Here is an 18435-nt window from a genome sequence, read left to right as displayed (position 1 = left end):
GTTTCTACTTCATCCTTCACTCTTCTCTCCTGCCACTACCATCCCTTCTCATTCTCTCTTTCTTTCCACCTCTTATTAACAGAATTTATTTAAAAAGTCAGATAATGTCTACTTCAGATGTAGTCCTAGCCCCACTGCTTAATTGAATTGAATAGAGTTATGCAGCATTTTAACCTTGAGTCTATTTCTTCATCTATAAAATTCAGTAGGTATTCTCAAAGATCCTTCCCAGAACTTCCATTTTGCAATGTTGAGGATCTTTCTTTCAGACACACTGGGCACTTATAAAATTTTATCCTACAGATTCTATCCTAATGTTTTCACATTTCCTGACTTCTGTACCTTACGCTAATTTTCTGATCTTTTATCTACGAATGGAAAGTCACTAAACATTTGAAATGAAATGAAACATCTTGCTCCATCACATTTCAATTCTCCATCTGGCTTTTGCAATTGGAATTTAGTGGCAAATGTGATTTTGAGATTGGGGGGCTGTATGTGAGCAAGAAATACTGATGCCACATGTCTGTACAGCCCTGAACTTTGTAGTCTCCATCCTTTTCTGAGAAACAGATGGCAAAGAAAATAATCCTAAAATGCTCCCATCATGAGGCTGTGGGGAAAGGAGAGAGAGAGAGAAGAGAAAGAGGGAGGGAGAGAGAGGGAGAGAGGAAGAGAGATGTTGATTAAGAAACATGCAATGCATTTGTGCAGTTACTGTCTTGAAAATAAAAAGGATTTCACTGGGAGAAAGATAGACTTTGCCTCTTAAGGAAAGCACAGTGAGTGTGTATAAAAGAGTGCTTGAAGACTGGGAAATCATTGACAGATAACTTGTTTAACGTTAAGGGTCTGAAGGAGCAGAGTAGAATCACTGCAGTGGGAGACATGAAAGAATGCCATCCGTTAGTTTTTCTGGTTACCCCCAAATCTACACTCCAGAGACATTGATCTATTTCATAGCTTAAGTCAGCTATGGGAAAGACCTTCTAGGACTAGAGCACATATAAGTACCATAGGCCAGAAATTGGTGCCTGAGTGGAAATTGCCAAAAAATCAAAGTACATAATGGAAAAGAACATGGCTAACTTGCCTTGTTACTTGATGAGAAACAATCAGACAGTTGTGGTTAGTGGCAGAAATAATTTTGGGGTGTTTTGGTCCGATTTTGCTGTGTAATCGACTAAAGAGGTAGTTTAAAACAATAATTATTGATTCTTGCTGGTGAGGCTGTATGTTGCCTGGTGGTTTGCTGACCTAGTCAGGATGTGGTTGGATAGCTGTGCTTCAGACTGTGGGGAAGCTTGGACTGGTTCCTCCCTGCATCATGGACACAGACCTACACCACATACTCTGTGTCTCCCATGGAATATCGGGTCAGCCAGAGTGTGCTCTTATTCTAGCAATGGCAGAAACAGAAGAACAAAGAGATGAAATGAGTAAGACCTCTTGGGGTTTAGGCTTATAAATGGCACACAGTTACTTCCATCCAGATCTCATCAAGCAAAGGAGTCACATGATTTTCTAGATATCTATTGCTATAAAACAAGTTGAACAAAAACTTAGTGGCGTAAAACAACTATTGTGTTCTCTCAGATTCTGTTGGCTAAGTATTTGGAAAAGGCACAGTATGAATGGCTCTTTTCTGTTCTATGATGTCTGGTCCTCACTTGAGATGATTGAAATGATTGATCACTTGATTACCTGGGCTGGAGAATCGCCTTCCAAGATGACTTCTTCACTCCTATGTCTGGTCTGGGTTGGGTGGCTGGAGGAAAGAATCAGCTGGGACTGTTGAACACAGTATCTAAACTTGACCTTCACAGCCTCAGCATAGTTGGATTTCTTACCTGGTAACTCAGGGTTCTTCCAACAAGTATTTCAGAAAATCAGGCAGGAGCTGCGTGACTTCTACTGACCCAGACTCAGAAGTTACCCAGTATATTTTATGTTATTTTCTGTTAGTTACAGGCTAGTCACTAAAGCTGATTCAGATACCAGGGGAAGGAAATTAGCCCCCAACTCTTGATGGGAGGAAGGTCAAAGATTTGTGGCTCTTTCAAACCATTATGCATAGCCGAGTTGAAACTCAAGTTTCTGGGAAACGCACTCTTCTTCTAATGAAAGGGATTGTAAAGTCTTATGACATAAACCATGGACACAGGGACGTGAGAAGAACAAGGAATAAAAAATCAACATCCGTAAGGAATAGGTGAAAACTGGCTGATGGCCACAGGGATGATATTCAGGTGACTAGTTCTTTCACATGTGGTGGGTATGGAAAATACAATATGGTCCTCAAGGAAAGGGATACCTCAAGGCCACTTTATGGTTTCAAGATGGAAACCCTAAAAACTGGTGTCCAAGTTCAAGCAAGTGTAGTGCTAGACAGGACACCTGAGGCAGAAGAAGCTTAGTCATAAGGATTGAGTTAAGAGGGTGTGACTGTACCATCACATACCAGATCTGAGAGAACAAGATTGAAATAAGATCCTATGTCCCCAGTGAAGGTAATATCGCCCTATTACACTATACTCTGACCTAATACAACTGAGCTCTGGAGCTGGAGTGTCTAGATCAGTAGATGGAAGTTGTTAGTAGCTCTAGCAAAGGAGGTATGGAAAAAGAGAACAATACTCTTTAATAAATTAAACATTTCTAGAAATATTTGAATATTTGATATACCAAATAAAGATGTGTTCATTGAATTTTAGTGTTATTGCTCAGAATATCTAGCACTAGAATAGCTTATAAAATATCTTGCAAAATATTCCAGAAACTGGAGTCTACTAGAACCCGTTATATTGTCAAAAGCTTTCCACTCTAAAAAAAGTAAAACATGAATATATTCAGTGATACTTCTATCTCTTTTTAAGGCAATATAAATTATTTATTGATTTAAACTATGAGTATTTTCCCCAAAATTAATACAATTTCTGCACTACAAGAGTACTCCAAATCAGATTTACTAGTAGTAATAAGGAAACTGAACTATGAAGGCGGGGGCAGTGGGGGGGTAGGAGGTGGGGATTGTAAGCCACACAGAAGCCAAAATGCCAAGAATTTACAATCATACCCTAAACAAATAATATTTTCAAGGCTTCCTTGTCAAAGCTCAAGGGTATAAGAGTAGGGTATGACTATTTCACTCAAGAATCATTATTTTTTTTTTCCTGACACAAGCAGGTCAGACATTGACAGAGATTAATTGTGCAATCAATGTTTTTGGTCAGAATTTCCAAAACAAACACCATGAATAGTTAATGCATATAAAGGTACACCTGTTTAATAATAATAACCTTAGTTCTAAATTAATTATTTAAAGACCTCTGTATCTTTATAAACTCTCTCTATATAACTGCATTTTTAGAAAGATGTTCACAGAGAGTTCTGTCCTGTCCATTAGGGAGTCTTATGTTGATCATCAGGGACCTTGAGGAAAAATTTACATCAAGGTCTTTGTTCTCTGAAGCACAGAGAACTGAAACTGACCATTGTTTTCTGTGCTTGCAATTTGAGTATTTTCTTGGTGTTCTGATGATTTAAATATTAATTACTAAAGCTGCAGTTCAGTACCCATTGCCCCCAGAAGTGAGTTTTGATTCCTGAAGATGGAAATGATCTAGGACTCTACTCTGAACAACCATGGAACTTTCAATATGCCTGTTCACAACACTTAGCACTTTCTAGCTTGAACTCCGTTTATTGACAAGCTTTCCCTAACACATGTAATTAAGCTCTCTGTTTCCCATAGAACTTGTTCCATATGTTTATACATGGGAGGGGATAAAACAATCATTGAAAGATAATTTTAATTAATTAATATATTCATTACTTCTTCTGATGAACAAACTATGATATACATTCTCCTGGTGGCATCTTGAATGCACACATAGAAATATAAATTATACACTTAAGGTTTAAACATTTTACTATATGTAAAGTAGGCTCAGCTAAGATAAATTAATACTAATTGAGACCAATGTCTGCTCTTAAAGGCATATTAGCCATGTATAGTATTTTTAAAGTGTGACTTGGAGACCTCTGAGTGTAATGCCCTTATTCTGTGCTGCTTCTTGTTATACAAGAGAAATATAACCTCAAATGTAGATATAACATACAGAGATACAGAAATAACTCTGTCTCAGAGTTGCATTATTTGGTTCCTGCATATCAATTGTTTAATCAGATTTATCCTATCCTCCAAGGAGATCTTCCAAAATACAAACACCACCACATCATTGCCCCTTTCAGAGGTTCCCTATCTTCTCATTACCTTCAGATGAAACAAGCAATGATGAAAAACACTATAAATGAAATTAAAAATACTCTAGAAGGGATCAATAGCAGAATAACTGAGGCAGAAGAATGGATAAGTGACCTGGAAGATAAAATAGTGGAAATAACTACTGCAGAGCAGAATAAAGAAAAAAGAATGAAAAGAACTGAGGACATTCTCAGAGACCTCTGGGACAACATTAAACACACCAACATTCGAATTATAGGGGTCCCAGAAGAAGAAGAGGAAAGAAGAAAGGGACTGAGAAAATATTTGAAGAGATTATAGTTGAAAACTTCCCTAATATGGGAAAGGAAATAGTTAATCAAGTCCAGGAAGCAGAGAGTGTCCCATACAGGATAAATCCAAGGAGAAACACGCCAAGACACATATTAATCAAACTATCAAAAATTAAATACAAAGAAAACATATTAAAAGCAGCAAGGGAAAAATAACACACAAGGGAATCCCCATAACATTAACAGCTGATCTTTCAGAAGAAACTCTGCAAGCCAGAAGGGAGTGGCAGGACATATTTAAAGTGATGAAGGAGAAAAACCTACAACCAAGATTACTCTACCCAGCAAGGATCTCATTCATATTTGATGGAGAAATTAAAACCTTTACACACAAGCAAAAGCTGAGAGAGTTCAGCACCACCAAACCAGCTTCACAAAAAATGCTAAAGGAACTTCTCTAGGCAAGAAACACAACAGAAGGAAAAGACCTACAATAACAAACCCAAAACAATTTTAAAAATGGGAATAGGAACATACATATCGATAATTACCTTGAATGTAAAAGGATTAAATGCTCCCACCAAGACACAGACTGGCTGAATGGATACAAAAACAAGACCCATATATATGCTGTCTACAAGAGACCCACTTCAGACCTAAGGACTCATACAGACTGAAAGTGAGGGGATAGAAAAAGATATTCCATACAAATGGAAATCAAAAGAAAGCTGGAGTAGCAATTCTCATATCAGAAATAGACTTTAAAATAAAGACTATTACAAGAGACAAAGAAGGACACTACATAATGATCAAGGGATCGATCCAAGAAGAAGATATAACAATTGTAAATATTTATGCACCCAACATAGGAGCACCTCAATACATAAGGCAAATACTAACAGCCATAAAAGGGGAAATCAACAGTAACACAGTCATACTAGGGGACTTTAGCACCCCCCTTTCACCAATGGACAGATCATCCAAAATGAAAATAAATAAGGAAACACAAGCTTTAAATGATACATTAAACAAGATGGACTTAATTGATATTTATAGGACATTCCATCCAAAAACAACAGAATACACATTTTTCTCAAGTACTCAGGGAACATTCTCCAGGATAGATCATATCTTGGGTCACAAATCAAGCCTTGGTAAATTTAAGAAAATTGAAATCGTATCAAGTATGTTTTCCGACCACAACACTATGAGACTAGATATCAATTACAGGAAAATATCTGTAAAAAATACAAACACACAGAGGCTAAACAATACACTACTTAATAACCAAGTGATCACTGAAGAAATCAAAGAGGAAATCAAAAAATACCTAGAAACAAATGACAATGGAGACACGACGACCCAAAACCTATGGGATGCAGCAAAAGCAGTTCTAAGAGTGAAGTATATAGCAATACAATCCTGCCTCAAGAAACAGGAAACATCTCAAATAAACAACCTAACCTTGCACCTAAAGCAATTAGACAAAGAAGAACAAAAAAAACCCCAAAGTTAGAAGAAGGAAAGAAATCATAAAAATCAGATCAGAAATAAATGAAAAAGAAATGAAGGAAACGATAGCAAAGATCAATAAAACTAAAATGTGGTTCTTTGAGAAGATAAACAAAATTGATAAACCATTAGCCAAACTCATCAAGAAAAAAAGGGAGAAGTCTCAAATCAATAGAATTAGAAATGAAAAAGGAGAACTAACAACTGACACTGCAGAAATACAAAGGATCACGAGAGATTACTACAAGCAACTCTATGCCAATAAAATGGACAACCTGGAAGAAATGGACAAATTCTTAGAAATGCACAACCTGCCGAGACTGAACCAGGAAGAAATAGGAAATATGAACAGACCAATCACAAGCACTGAAATTGAAACTGTGATTAAAAATCTTCTAACGAACAAAAGCCCAGGACCAGATGGCTTCACAGGCGAATTCTATGAAATATTTAGAGAAGAGCTAATACCTATCCTTCTCAACCTCTTCCAAAATATAGCAGAGGGAGGAACACTCCCAAACTCATTCTACGAGGCCACCATCACCCTGATACCAAAACCAGACAAGAATCTCACAAAGAAAGAAAACTACAGGGCAATATCACTGATGAACAGAGATGCAAAAATCCTCAATAAAATACTAGCAAACAGAATCCAACAGCACATTAAAAGGATCATACACCATGATCAAGTGGGGTTTATTCCAGGAATGCAAGAATTCTTCAATATACGCCAATCAATCAACGTGATACACCATATTAACAAATTGAAGGAGAAAACCATATGATTATCTCAATAGATGCAGAGAAAGCTTTTGACAAAATTCAACACCCATTTTTGATAAAAACCCTCCAAAAAGTAGGCATAGAGGGAACTTTCCTCAACATAATAAAAGCCGTATATGACAAACCCACAGCCAACATCATCCTCAGTGGTGAAAACTGAAACTATTTCCACTAATATCAGGAACAAGACAAGGTTGCCCACTCTCACCACTATTATTCAACATAGGTTTGGAAGTTTTAGCCACAGCAAAAAGAGAAGAAAAAGAAATAAAAGGAATCCAAATCAGGAAAGAAGAAGTAAAGCTGTCTCTGTTTGCAGATGACATGATACTATACATAGAGAATCCTAAAGATGCTACCAGAAAACTACTAGAGCTAATCAATGAATTTGGTAAAGTAGCAGGATACACAATTAATGCACAGAAATCTCTTGCATTCCTATACACTAATGATGAAAAATCTGAAAGTGAAATTAAGAAAACACTCCCATTTATCATTGCAACAAAAAGAATAAAATACCTAGGAATAAACCTACCTAAGGAAACAAAAGACCTGTATGCAGAAAATTATAAGACACTGATGAAGGAAATTAAAGATGATACAAATAGATGGAAAGATATAACATGTTCTTGGATTGGAAGAATCAACATTGTGAAAATGACTATACTACCCAAAGCAATCTACAGATTCAATGCAATCCCTATCAAACTACCACTGGCATTTTTCACAGAACTAGAACAAAAAATTTCACAATTTGTATGGAAACACAAAAGACCCCGAATAGCCAAAGCAATCTCGAGAACGATAAACGGAGCTGGAGGAATCAGGCTCCCTGACTTCACACTGTACCACAAAGCTACAGTAATCAAGACAGTATGGTACTGGCACAAAAACAGAAATATAGATCAATGGAACAGGATAGAAAGCCCAGAGATAAACCCATGCACATATGGTCACCTTATCTTTGATAAAGGAGGCAAGAATATACAATGGAGAAAAGACAGCCTCTTATACGTGGTGCTGGGAAAACTGGACAGGGATGTGTAAAAGTATGAGATTAGAATACTCCCTAACACCACACACAAAAATAAACTCAAAATGGATTAAAGACCTAAATGTAAGGCCAGACACTATCAAACTCTTAGAGGAAAACATAGGCAGAATACTCTATGGCATAAATCACAGCAAGATCCTTTTTGACCCACCTCCTAGAGAAATGGAAATAAAAACAAAAATAAACACATGGGACCTAATGAAACTTAAAAGATTTTGCATAGCAAGGGAAACCATAAGCAAGACCAAAAGACAACCCTCAGAATGGGAGAAAATATTTGCAAATGAAGCAACTGATAAAGGATTAATCTCCAAAATTTACAAGCAGCTCATGCAGCTGAATATCAAAAAAACAACCCAATCCAGAAATGGGCAGAAGACCTAAATAGACATTTCTCCAAAGAAGATATACAGATTGCCAACAAACACATGAAAGAATGCTCAACATCATTAATCATTAGAGAAATGCAAATCAAAACTACAATGATGGGGGCTTCCCTGGTGGCGCAGTGGTTGAGAGTCCGCCTGCCGATGCAGGGGACACGGGTTCGTGCCCCGGTCCGGGAGGATCCCACATGCCGCGGAGCGGCTAGGCCCGTGAGCCATGGCCGCTGAGCCTGTGCATCCGGAGCCTGCGCTCCGCAAGGGGAGAGGCCACAACAGTGAGAGGCCCGTGTAACGCAAAAAAAAAAAACAAAAAACTACAATGAGATATCATCTCACACCAGTCAGAATGGCCATCATCAAAAAATCTAGAAACAATAAATGCTGGAGAGGGTGTGAAGAAAAGGGAACACTCTTGCACTGTTGGTGGGAATGTAAATTGGTACAGCCACTATGGAGAACAGTATGGAGGTTCCTTAAAAAACTAAAAATAGAACTACCATATGACCCAGCAATCCCACTACTGGGCATATACCCTGAGAAAACCATAATTCAAAAAGAATCATGTACCACAATGTTCATTGCAGCTTTATTTACAATAGCCAGGACATGGAAGCAACCTAAGTATCCATCATCGGATGAATGGATAAAGAAGATGTGACACATATATATAATGGAATATTACTCAGCCATAAAAAGAAATGAAATTGAGATATTTGTAGTGAGGTGGATGGACCTAGAGTCTGTCATACAGAGTGAAGTAAGTCAGAAAGAGAAAAACAAATACCGCATGCTAACACATATATATAGAATCTAAGAAAAAAAAAAAAAAGGTCATGAATTACCTAGGGGTAAGATGGGAATAAAGACACAGACCTACTAGAGAATGGACTTGAGTATATGGGGAGGGGGAAGGGTAAGCTGGGACAAAGTGAGAGAGTGGCATGGACATATATACACTACCAAGCGTAAAATAGATAGCTAGTCGGAAGCAGCCGCATAGCACAGGGAGATCAGCTCGGTGGTTTGTGACCACTTAGAGGGGTGGGATAGGGAGGGTGGGAGGGAGGGAGACGGAAGAGGGAAGAGATATGGGAACATATGTATATGTATAACTGATTCACTTTGTTATAAAGCAGAAACTAACACACCATTGTAAAGCAATTATACTCCAATAAAGGTGTTAAAAAGTTTATCAAAGATAAAGCTGTGTATAGCATGTTTGACAGATATGAATAGAAATGATGATCAGGCAAAAGGTAATACTTATAATACCGTTATATTTGTTTGGAAAATTCTCATACAGTTTTGGATGCGATTTTATATTTGAAGAAGCTTCTTTACACAAACTGTATCTTGGGTCAGGTATAACACTTTGTATAATTTAGGGAACTTCTGATTATAAATCTGTTACCTTGATAAATAATGTATATTGGTTACAATTGCCAGCGTAGTCTTTTCTCCAGGGATATCAGCTAAGTGACTTAACAGAAAGTATAAGTGGTGGGATATTGTTTTAATTTCTAGCATCTTTTAAGAAATTTTTGCAATGTGGTAAATTCTATCTCTGAGTTTTATTCCTGTGGAATCTGGGAATCTGTTTACAGGGTCTGAATATCATTGTCCAAAGTGGTGCAATTCAGATGTCTCCATGATGATGGGGTATGGCGAGTAACCATAAGGGCCTGGAGTAAGAAAGCCTGGTGTTTAATCACAGCTCTGTACTGATTGCTTGACCTTGGTGAGGTTACATAATTCCTCTATGCTTTAGTGTACGTATATATAAAATAATAATAGTGTTAATATTTATCTCACAACATCACTGTGAGAATTAACGAAGAATTTGTGGCTATCCCACATATTCAGTGCTTCTCACGTGACAGGCACTCAGTAAGGCTTTGTCATTATTTTAATTTTTAACAATACTAATGGGACCCTGCTCATCCTCCCAAGACAGGAGCCACATATCATGTACCAGTGAATGCTTGATAGCACTCAGATCATTACCCCTTTCTAATTTGGAGCTTTGCTCTTATTGCTTCAACCCATTCCAGTGTCTTTGCTTCCCTGAATTCATTGATGTATATGGTATATGTAAAATGCACAAGTATCTAAAAAGATTTTAGACTTCACCCTCTTATCAGGTCTATTCCATCCCTGAGGTTTTTTATACTAGAGAATAGAGCACACAGATTCCCATAAGCAAAGTCTAGTTTTTTGTGATTTTATAGATATATTTCTTATTTATAGCGGGAAGGACTTACATATTGAGACATCGTGACTTAAATAGGCACAACATGTGCATGCCAGTTTAGAAGCAACCCAGATTTCTGCGTGTATCTGCTTGCAAGCTGTTTGCTTTTTCCTCTCTCTTCCAACTGGAAGTCACTTATAGTCCCTCTCAGAAGGAATTGCCAGCACAAACAATGCAGATTACAAAATGCGAAAAATCCAAAACAAAAGCACGTGCTCAAATCTCCCAGGTAAATATATTTCACAATTAAATCTTTTCCTTTGCAACTTTCTGTACCAAAGGGGTACAGAATTTTTGCCTGTGGTTCTGAATCTGTATTGTGTGAAGGCAGGGCACTGTGGGAGATTAGTCCACATTGGTGTGATTCCTGTTCCCTGGAGACTACTTCATGTGTTTATGATTCAAAGCTATTCAAGAAGGAGAATGTTGGGGCTTCCCTGGTGGCGCAGTGGTTGAGAGTCCGCCTGCCGATGCAGGGGATACGGGTTCGTGCCCCGGTCCGGGAAGATCCCACATGCCGCGGAGTGGCTGGGCCCGTGAGCCATGGCCGCTGAGCCTGCGCGTCCGGAGCCTGTGCTCCGCAATGGGAGAGGCCACAACAGTGAGAGGCCTGCGTACCGCAAAAAAAAAAAAAAAAAAAGAAGGAGAATGTTATACCTGAAGTAAATTCCTTGACCACTAGATCATATGAGCTGACTCATAAAGTGAGGAAATACTAACAAAAGAGAAAGAGAGGGAGTGAAAGAGTCTTGTCATAAAGTCTTAAGTCTCTGGGGGTTGTGTATGGTTCTAAAAATAAGATGATGGCTCTAGTATCAAGACACCTGTGCTAAATCTGAGAATGAAACTAAGCCACAAGAATACCCAGTGAAGAATTAGAGGAGGCTAGTTAAGCCCATAATATGCACAATAAAACCTGACATGGTCAGACTACCATGCTAAAATCTAATCACTGATGGTACTGAAGTGTAAAACAGGAGTCTTTTCATTGTATGCCAACAACAGCCCGATAAGGAAGTTGCAGCTTGTATCTCTTCTTGTAGGTAAGGAAACTCATGCCCAAAGAAATTAACTAAGTGCCCAGATTCACACAAATTCTACCTAGCAGAGCCGAGCCTTCTCTCCAGCCATGGTATCTGTAGAACCTGCACTCTTAATGGCTATACATTCTTTTTCACTGGGAAAAACAAGAGAAAAAGGAGAGGAGAAAAGTAACCTTGAGTGTGTGGTCTTTGTTTATCTATCTAGCCATCACATATAAGGACATTTTATACATATATCCAAAGAAAGCAAAATAATTCTTATCAACCAAATACAGAATTTAAATTATGGAGTATATTTTTGTCAATATGTAATGGTATAAAGGCTGGGAATAGATATGGAAACAAAAAGAAGCTGAGCCACTGTCATGGTGCTGAGCAGTAGGCTGTAGAAGGATGGTACAAAAGAGGTAATCTGTTCTCTACTTCTCACTTTCGTGAACCAAGTATTGGAAATAGACCTTCAAAATTATGATCATTATGTATGACCAGTGTATAAATCCTCACGTTAATAAAAACTATTTCTTCAGGAACAATTCCATAGCTAGGGCAGTTTCTCCTACCATATATATTTATAGCATTGTTCTCCTTTCTACTTATCATAACTATCATTCCTTTATGTAACTCTTATCGATTGCCACTCAGATGAGACTCTCATTCTATAAAGGTAGATACTACTTCATTTGCTTTTAGTTCCACATTATGTCTCCTGTATATTGACACATAGTAACTATCCAATAAGTATCCCTTCAATAGGTTAAAAGGACAGATTTGATTTTCTGATTTCCAAGCCTAGACCTTATTAGCAAGAACACTAGTAGACTCTGTCATATATTTAATGATGAGGGACGATGGCTGATGGGAAGGAAACAGACCAGCAAACTAGAAAAAACATAAGAATATGACGTAAGAATCAAAACAACAGAAAAGGGGGCTTCCCTGGTGGCGCAGTGGTCGAGAGTCCGCCTGCCGATGCAGGGAACGCGGGTTCGTGCCCCGGTCCGGGAAGATCCCACATGCCGCGGAGCAGCTGGGCCCGTGAGCCATGGCCGCTGAGCCTGCGCGTCCGGAGCCTGTGCTCCGCAACGGGAGAGGCCACAACAGTGAGAGGCCCGCGTACCGCGAAAAATAAATAAATAAATAAATAAATAATAAAAGTCAAACAGGAATGTTTGATGGCCTTGAGCCATTTTGTTAAAGGAGTAAATAGTATTGTATGATTCCGTAGTCTTCCCTTCAGTGGATCACTATCTGTGAAAGAAAAGCAAACTATGTGAAGAACAATTGAAGTTTTTATAAAAGTTACATTTTAATAATGGCTCCAGTGTTGTGTGTATGTGTGTGTGTGTGTGTGTGTACACCCACAAAGAGAGAGAAAAAAAGAGATTTACTTTTTAAACCACTTTGAGCAGGAAAAGGAAAACAAATGAACAGACAATAACTATACATAATGTCTCTTTCAAACATGGGGGGAAAAAGTTCTGCATAAAACCCCAAATCTCTCCTAAATATATAGCTTTTGTTCCATGCCACTGCTTTAACCAATTCAATGACTTATTCTCTCTAAATTTTATTCCTCAACTACTAGCTGGCATCATCAATTTTTCCCACAGAGACCTGCCGTTAGGAGACTAATGATAATTATCAACAGGACAATATATCTTCAGTGAAATGATTATGTCCAACTTAGTATATCAAATGCCAGGTTGGATCTTTTTCAAGGGAGACATCATTTACCTTAGCATCAAAATTATAGTCACATCTTGACCAACACAGATACAGAAATAAAAATAGAAGGTTGTTAATAATCCCAAAATGAATAGTTCTGATTCTAAAGGCACAATCAACACCAGCAAACTCTCCTGTGGTTTTCTCTTATCTAAGGTACAAATAAAAATCATCTTGGAAAAAAAGATGTGGGTATAATAAACTCTCTCTTCCTAATTTTGTGTTTTGGACCAATAGAATTCTTGGATGCCTTCACGTGACCAAATGATCCTCATGTGTCAGACACATAGGAAGAAAGATGAATAATACAACCTAGCAGTTATAAGCAAAAATATTAGAGTTATATATTTCTGTTATTTTTTAATCTGTAGAACTCAATAGCTGACTGATACTGGAAGTTAATTAACCTTACCAAGAATTGGGCTCCTTATCTTTAAAATGGGAATATGAATTCCTAATTCATTGTATAGTATTCAAGAAATAAAACCACATTACATATAGAGTGCCTAGTACATAAATCCAGCAAAAACCCAGCTATAACACCTACCCTCCTACTCTCTCCACACATCCATTCAACTACATCCATGTATGTACTGACAGTGTGCCAAGTAAGAAGGTCTTATTTTAAAAGGTAAGGGAATCCATGTAACCTCATTGCAAGTAGACTTGCTGTAGACATGTTGAGCCTCTCACTTTCAAAGAGCTATGGTGTTGGAGTTATGGCATTGGAAGATTGCTAGAGGGATGTAGTGAAACTTCTTAAGATTGATGTTCAGTCCTGCTAACATTCCTTTAGCACATTGTCTATAACATGTTTAAATTTAACTGTTAATTGATGTTTACCTGGGTATATGTAAGCTTATAGATAACACATACTACCACACATACAAATGATTCTGAAACGAAACATATTAGGAACTAGAGTTCTTCAGGGAGACTGCCCAGCTTACAACCCTAGTTCCACAATGTAAAAGCAGTATAACCCTTGGTCATTGTGCTGATGTCCTCTTATCTTTTCTCAAAGGGGGATAACAAGTTTACAGGGTAGAGGTGAGAACTTTAAACTGTATATCTGTAGCACTAAGAATGGGTATATGATGAGAATTCAATAAGTATAAGAAGCTTTTCAAGTTACAGTACTGATTGTGGTTGTGCTTTATGGTTGTTTTTTGATATTATTTTTGTGGTTGTTATTTAGTAGAACAAGAACACAGGTTTTAAAATCAATAAAATCAAGATTTAAATCATTTAATCTCTCTCTGAGCTTGAATTTTCACATTTGGGAAATAATAATGTTGACCTTACAAGATTGTTGTGAGACATAAATGAGCTTTTGTATGCAAACTAATTGGCCTGGTGCCTGTCACAATGGAAGCACACACATTTAGATATTTATATTGATCAATTTTTATATTCATATTTATAAAATATCAGATTAATAATAGTATAGATGTTGTATATAAAGTATATTATTTAAATAATGTATGTTTGCTAGATTCTTGAGTTTATCCTTTCCTCTGCAATATTTTGGTTGTTCATTTTGTTTGTTTTCATGGGTGCTTAATGGGCATAATAACTACATAGGAAAGCAAGCAGATCTCAAAAACTAACCTTGATATATATTTCATATTAGAAACTGAACAGAAAAAAGAAAACTTTTTTTTTTAGTCTATTGTCTTCTGTCTGTCTGCTTCTATCTCTGTAGAGTCAAGTGCTATTCTTTTCCAAAAGAACACATATCATTGACATCATGATCCAAAACAAATAGCTTTTCTTGAACATTAATTGGGAACTTTGCTGGCAAGAAGATTCCAACATCAAAATGGCCTACAGGCAGAGACATTTCTTTTTTTGTTTCTCTGTTCAGCTGTTAAAAATATGGCCTGTCTGATGCATTTGTATCGAGTTTGAAAAAACTATTTTACAATGAGTTATCTGGCCCTTCAGACAGAGGGATTTAACTGCTAAACCATATTCTATTGACAGAGCATAAGTAATTTAGGATGAAATGAGTACCTACAATGGATTGAGCTCAATGTTAGCCCTATAAACACAAAGTATATGTGGTTCATGCCCTAAGAAGATTTTAATATAGTGGAAAAGACTGGTATGTCAAATAGAGGCAATAAAAGCAATGAGTTCAAAAAATAAATAAATATACTGTTATTATGGAGTAAAAAGAACATAATGTTTCTTGGGGGTAGGAAGTCTATTTCCAGAGCAGTTGACTACTGAGATTGACTTTGCCTATATCCTTGTTTCTTAGCTGTGCAAAAGGGAAGAAGAACATTGAATTGATGAGAAGCATCATGAATAAAGGTTTGAAACCAACATGAAATGACAGGTAAGTATAGGCACCTATAAACATTGTTAATCGCTTGAACTTAGAGTGTTATAGTAAGAAGAGAAATAGGAGGAATTAAGGCTAAAACAAGAATCAGGCACTTGAACAAAAAGTATCTTTGTTTAAGCTGTGGTGACTAGAAGTCAAGGACAATGTTTAAGCAAAGCAAACAACATATTCATACAGGTTTTTGTTGTAGTTTATTTTAAAGTTACATTTCTCTTTTTTTTTAAAAAAAAGCTTTATTGAATTTTTACATAAATAGAAAAAAGAACGCTAAAACTGATATGTAGCTACGAAAGGCTCCAAATAGCCAAAGCAACCTTGATTAAGAAGAACAAAGCTAGAGGTACCACACTTACTGACTTCAAACTATATTACAAACTACAGTAATCAAAATAGTATGATACTCCATTGTATATTCTTGCCTTCTTTGTCACAGATTAATTGAGCATAGGTGCATGGGTTTATTTCTGGGCTATCTATCCTATTCTATTGATCTATATTTCTATTTTTGTGCCAGTACCGTACTGTTTTGATGACTTCAGCTTTGTTGTACAGTGTGTGAAGTCAGGGGGCTTGACTCCTTCAGCTCCGTTTCTCTTTCTCAAGATTGCTTGGCTATTCGGGGTCTTTTGTGTTTCCATACAAATTTAATTTTTTTTGTTCTAGTTCTGTGAAAAATTCCATTGGTAATTTGATAGAGATTGCACTGAATCTGTAGATTGTCTTGAGTAGTATAGTCATTTTGACAATATTGATTCTTCCAATCCAAGAACATGGTATATCTTTCCATTTGTTTGTGTCATCTTTGATTTCTTTCATCAGCATCTTATTGTTTTCATAGTACAGGGCTTTGCCTCCTTAGGTAGGTATATTCCTAGTTATTTCATTCTTTTTGTTGCGATGGTAGATGGAATTGTTTCCTTCATTTCTCTTTCTGATATTTTGTTGTTAGTGTATAGGAATGCAACAGATTTCTGTGTATTAATTTTGGATCCTGCAACTTTACTGAATCCATTGATGAGCTCTAGTAGTTTTCTGGTAGTGCCTCTAGAATTTTCTATGTGTAGTATCACATCATCTGCAAACAGTGATAGTTTTACTTCTTCTTTTCCTGGATTTCTTTTATTTCTTTTCTCTGATTGCTGTGACTAGAACTTTCAAAACTCTGCTAGATAAAAGTGGTGAGAGTGTCTTGTTTCTGATCTTAGAGGAAATGCTTTCAGCTTTTCACTGTTGCATATGATGTTAGCTATGAGTTTGTCATTCATGGTCATTATTATGTTGAGGTATGTTCCCCTCTATGCCCACTTGCTGGAGAGTTGGGGTGTTTTTAATCATAAATGAGTGTTGAATAAATGATGCTGGGAAAACTGGACCACTACATGTAAAATAATTAAAGTAGAACATTCTCTAACACCATACACAAAACTAAACTCAAAATGGATTAAAGACCTAAATGTAAGCTCCTAGAGGAAAACACAGGCAGAACACACTTTGTCATAAATCTCAGCAATATATTTTTAGATCCATCTCCCAGAATAATGGAAATAAAACCAAAAATAAACAAATGGGACCTAATTAAACTTAAAAGCTTTTGTACAGCAAAGGAACCATGAACAAAACAAAAAGACAACCTACAGCATGGGAGAAAGTATTTTCACATGATGTGACCGACAAAGGATTAATCTCCAAAATATACAAACAGCTCATGCAGCTCAATATCAAAACAAACAAACAACCCAATCAAAAAATGTCAGAACACCAAACTAGACATTTCTCCAAAGAAGACATACAGATGGCCAAGAGGCACATGAACAAATGCTCAGCATTGCTAATTAATAGAGAAATGCAAATCAAAACTATAATGAGGTACCACCTCACACCGGTCAAAATGGTCATCATCAAAAAGTCTACAGGGGCTTCCCTGGTGGCGCAGTGGTTGAGAGTCCGCCTGCCGATGCAGGGGACACGGGTTCGTGCCCCGATCCCGGAGGATCCCACGTGCCGCGGAGCGGCTGGGCCCGCGAGCCATGGCCGCGGAGCCTGTGTGTCCGGAGCCTGTGCTCCGCAGCGGGAGAGGCCACAGCGGTGAGAGGCCCGCGTACAGCAAAAAAAAAAAAAAAAAAGTCTACAAACAATAAATACTAGAGAGTGCAATGAGAAAAAGGAACCCTCCTACACTGTTGGTGGGAATGTAAATTGGTACAGCAACTATGGAGAACAGTATGGAGATTCCTTAAAAACCTAAAAGTAGAACTACCATATGATCCAGCAGTCCCACTCCTGGGGATATATCCTTAGAAAACCATAATTTGAAAAGATACATGCACCCAACGTTCATTGCAGCACTATTTACAGTAGCCAAGACATGGAAGCAACCTAAATGTCCACTGACAGATGAATGGATAAAGAAGATGTGGTATATATATGCAATGGAATATTACTCAACCATAAGAAGAATGAAATTTTGCCATTGGAAGCAACATGGATGGACCTAGAGATTATCAAACTAAGTGAAGTAAGCCAGACAGAGAAAGACAAATATCATATGATAATGCTTATATGTGGAATCTAAAAAAAAAAATGATACAAATGAACTTATGTACAGAACAGAAATAGACCCACAGATATAGAAAACAAGCTTATGATTACCAAAAGGCAAGGAGAGGGTGGGATAATTTAGGAGTTTGGGATTAACATATACACACTCTATGTGTAAAATAGATAACCAACAAGGACATACTGTGTAGCACAGGGAACTGTACTCAATATTTTGTAATAACCTCTAAGGGAGAAGAATCTGAGAAAGAATA

General features: G+C 37.3%; 1 long non-coding RNA gene across 1 annotated transcript in view; it reads left to right on the top strand.

Annotated features, from left to right (window-relative positions):
* Positions 1-18435, top strand: part of LOC307066431 — a 420904-nt gene that overhangs the window by 344822 nt on the left and 57647 nt on the right. Inside the window, exon 3 of the long non-coding RNA XR_013811376.1 lies at positions 15539-15616. This is a non-coding gene — a long non-coding RNA (uncharacterized lncRNA). The remainder of the gene's footprint in view (positions 1-15538; positions 15617-18435) is intronic.

This window comes from Hyperoodon ampullatus (assembly GCF_949752795.1).
Source record: "Hyperoodon ampullatus genome assembly, chromosome: 18".
NCBI lineage: Eukaryota > Metazoa > Chordata > Mammalia > Artiodactyla > Ziphiidae > Hyperoodon > Hyperoodon ampullatus.
This window is presented reverse-complemented; position numbering and strand designations above follow the sequence as displayed.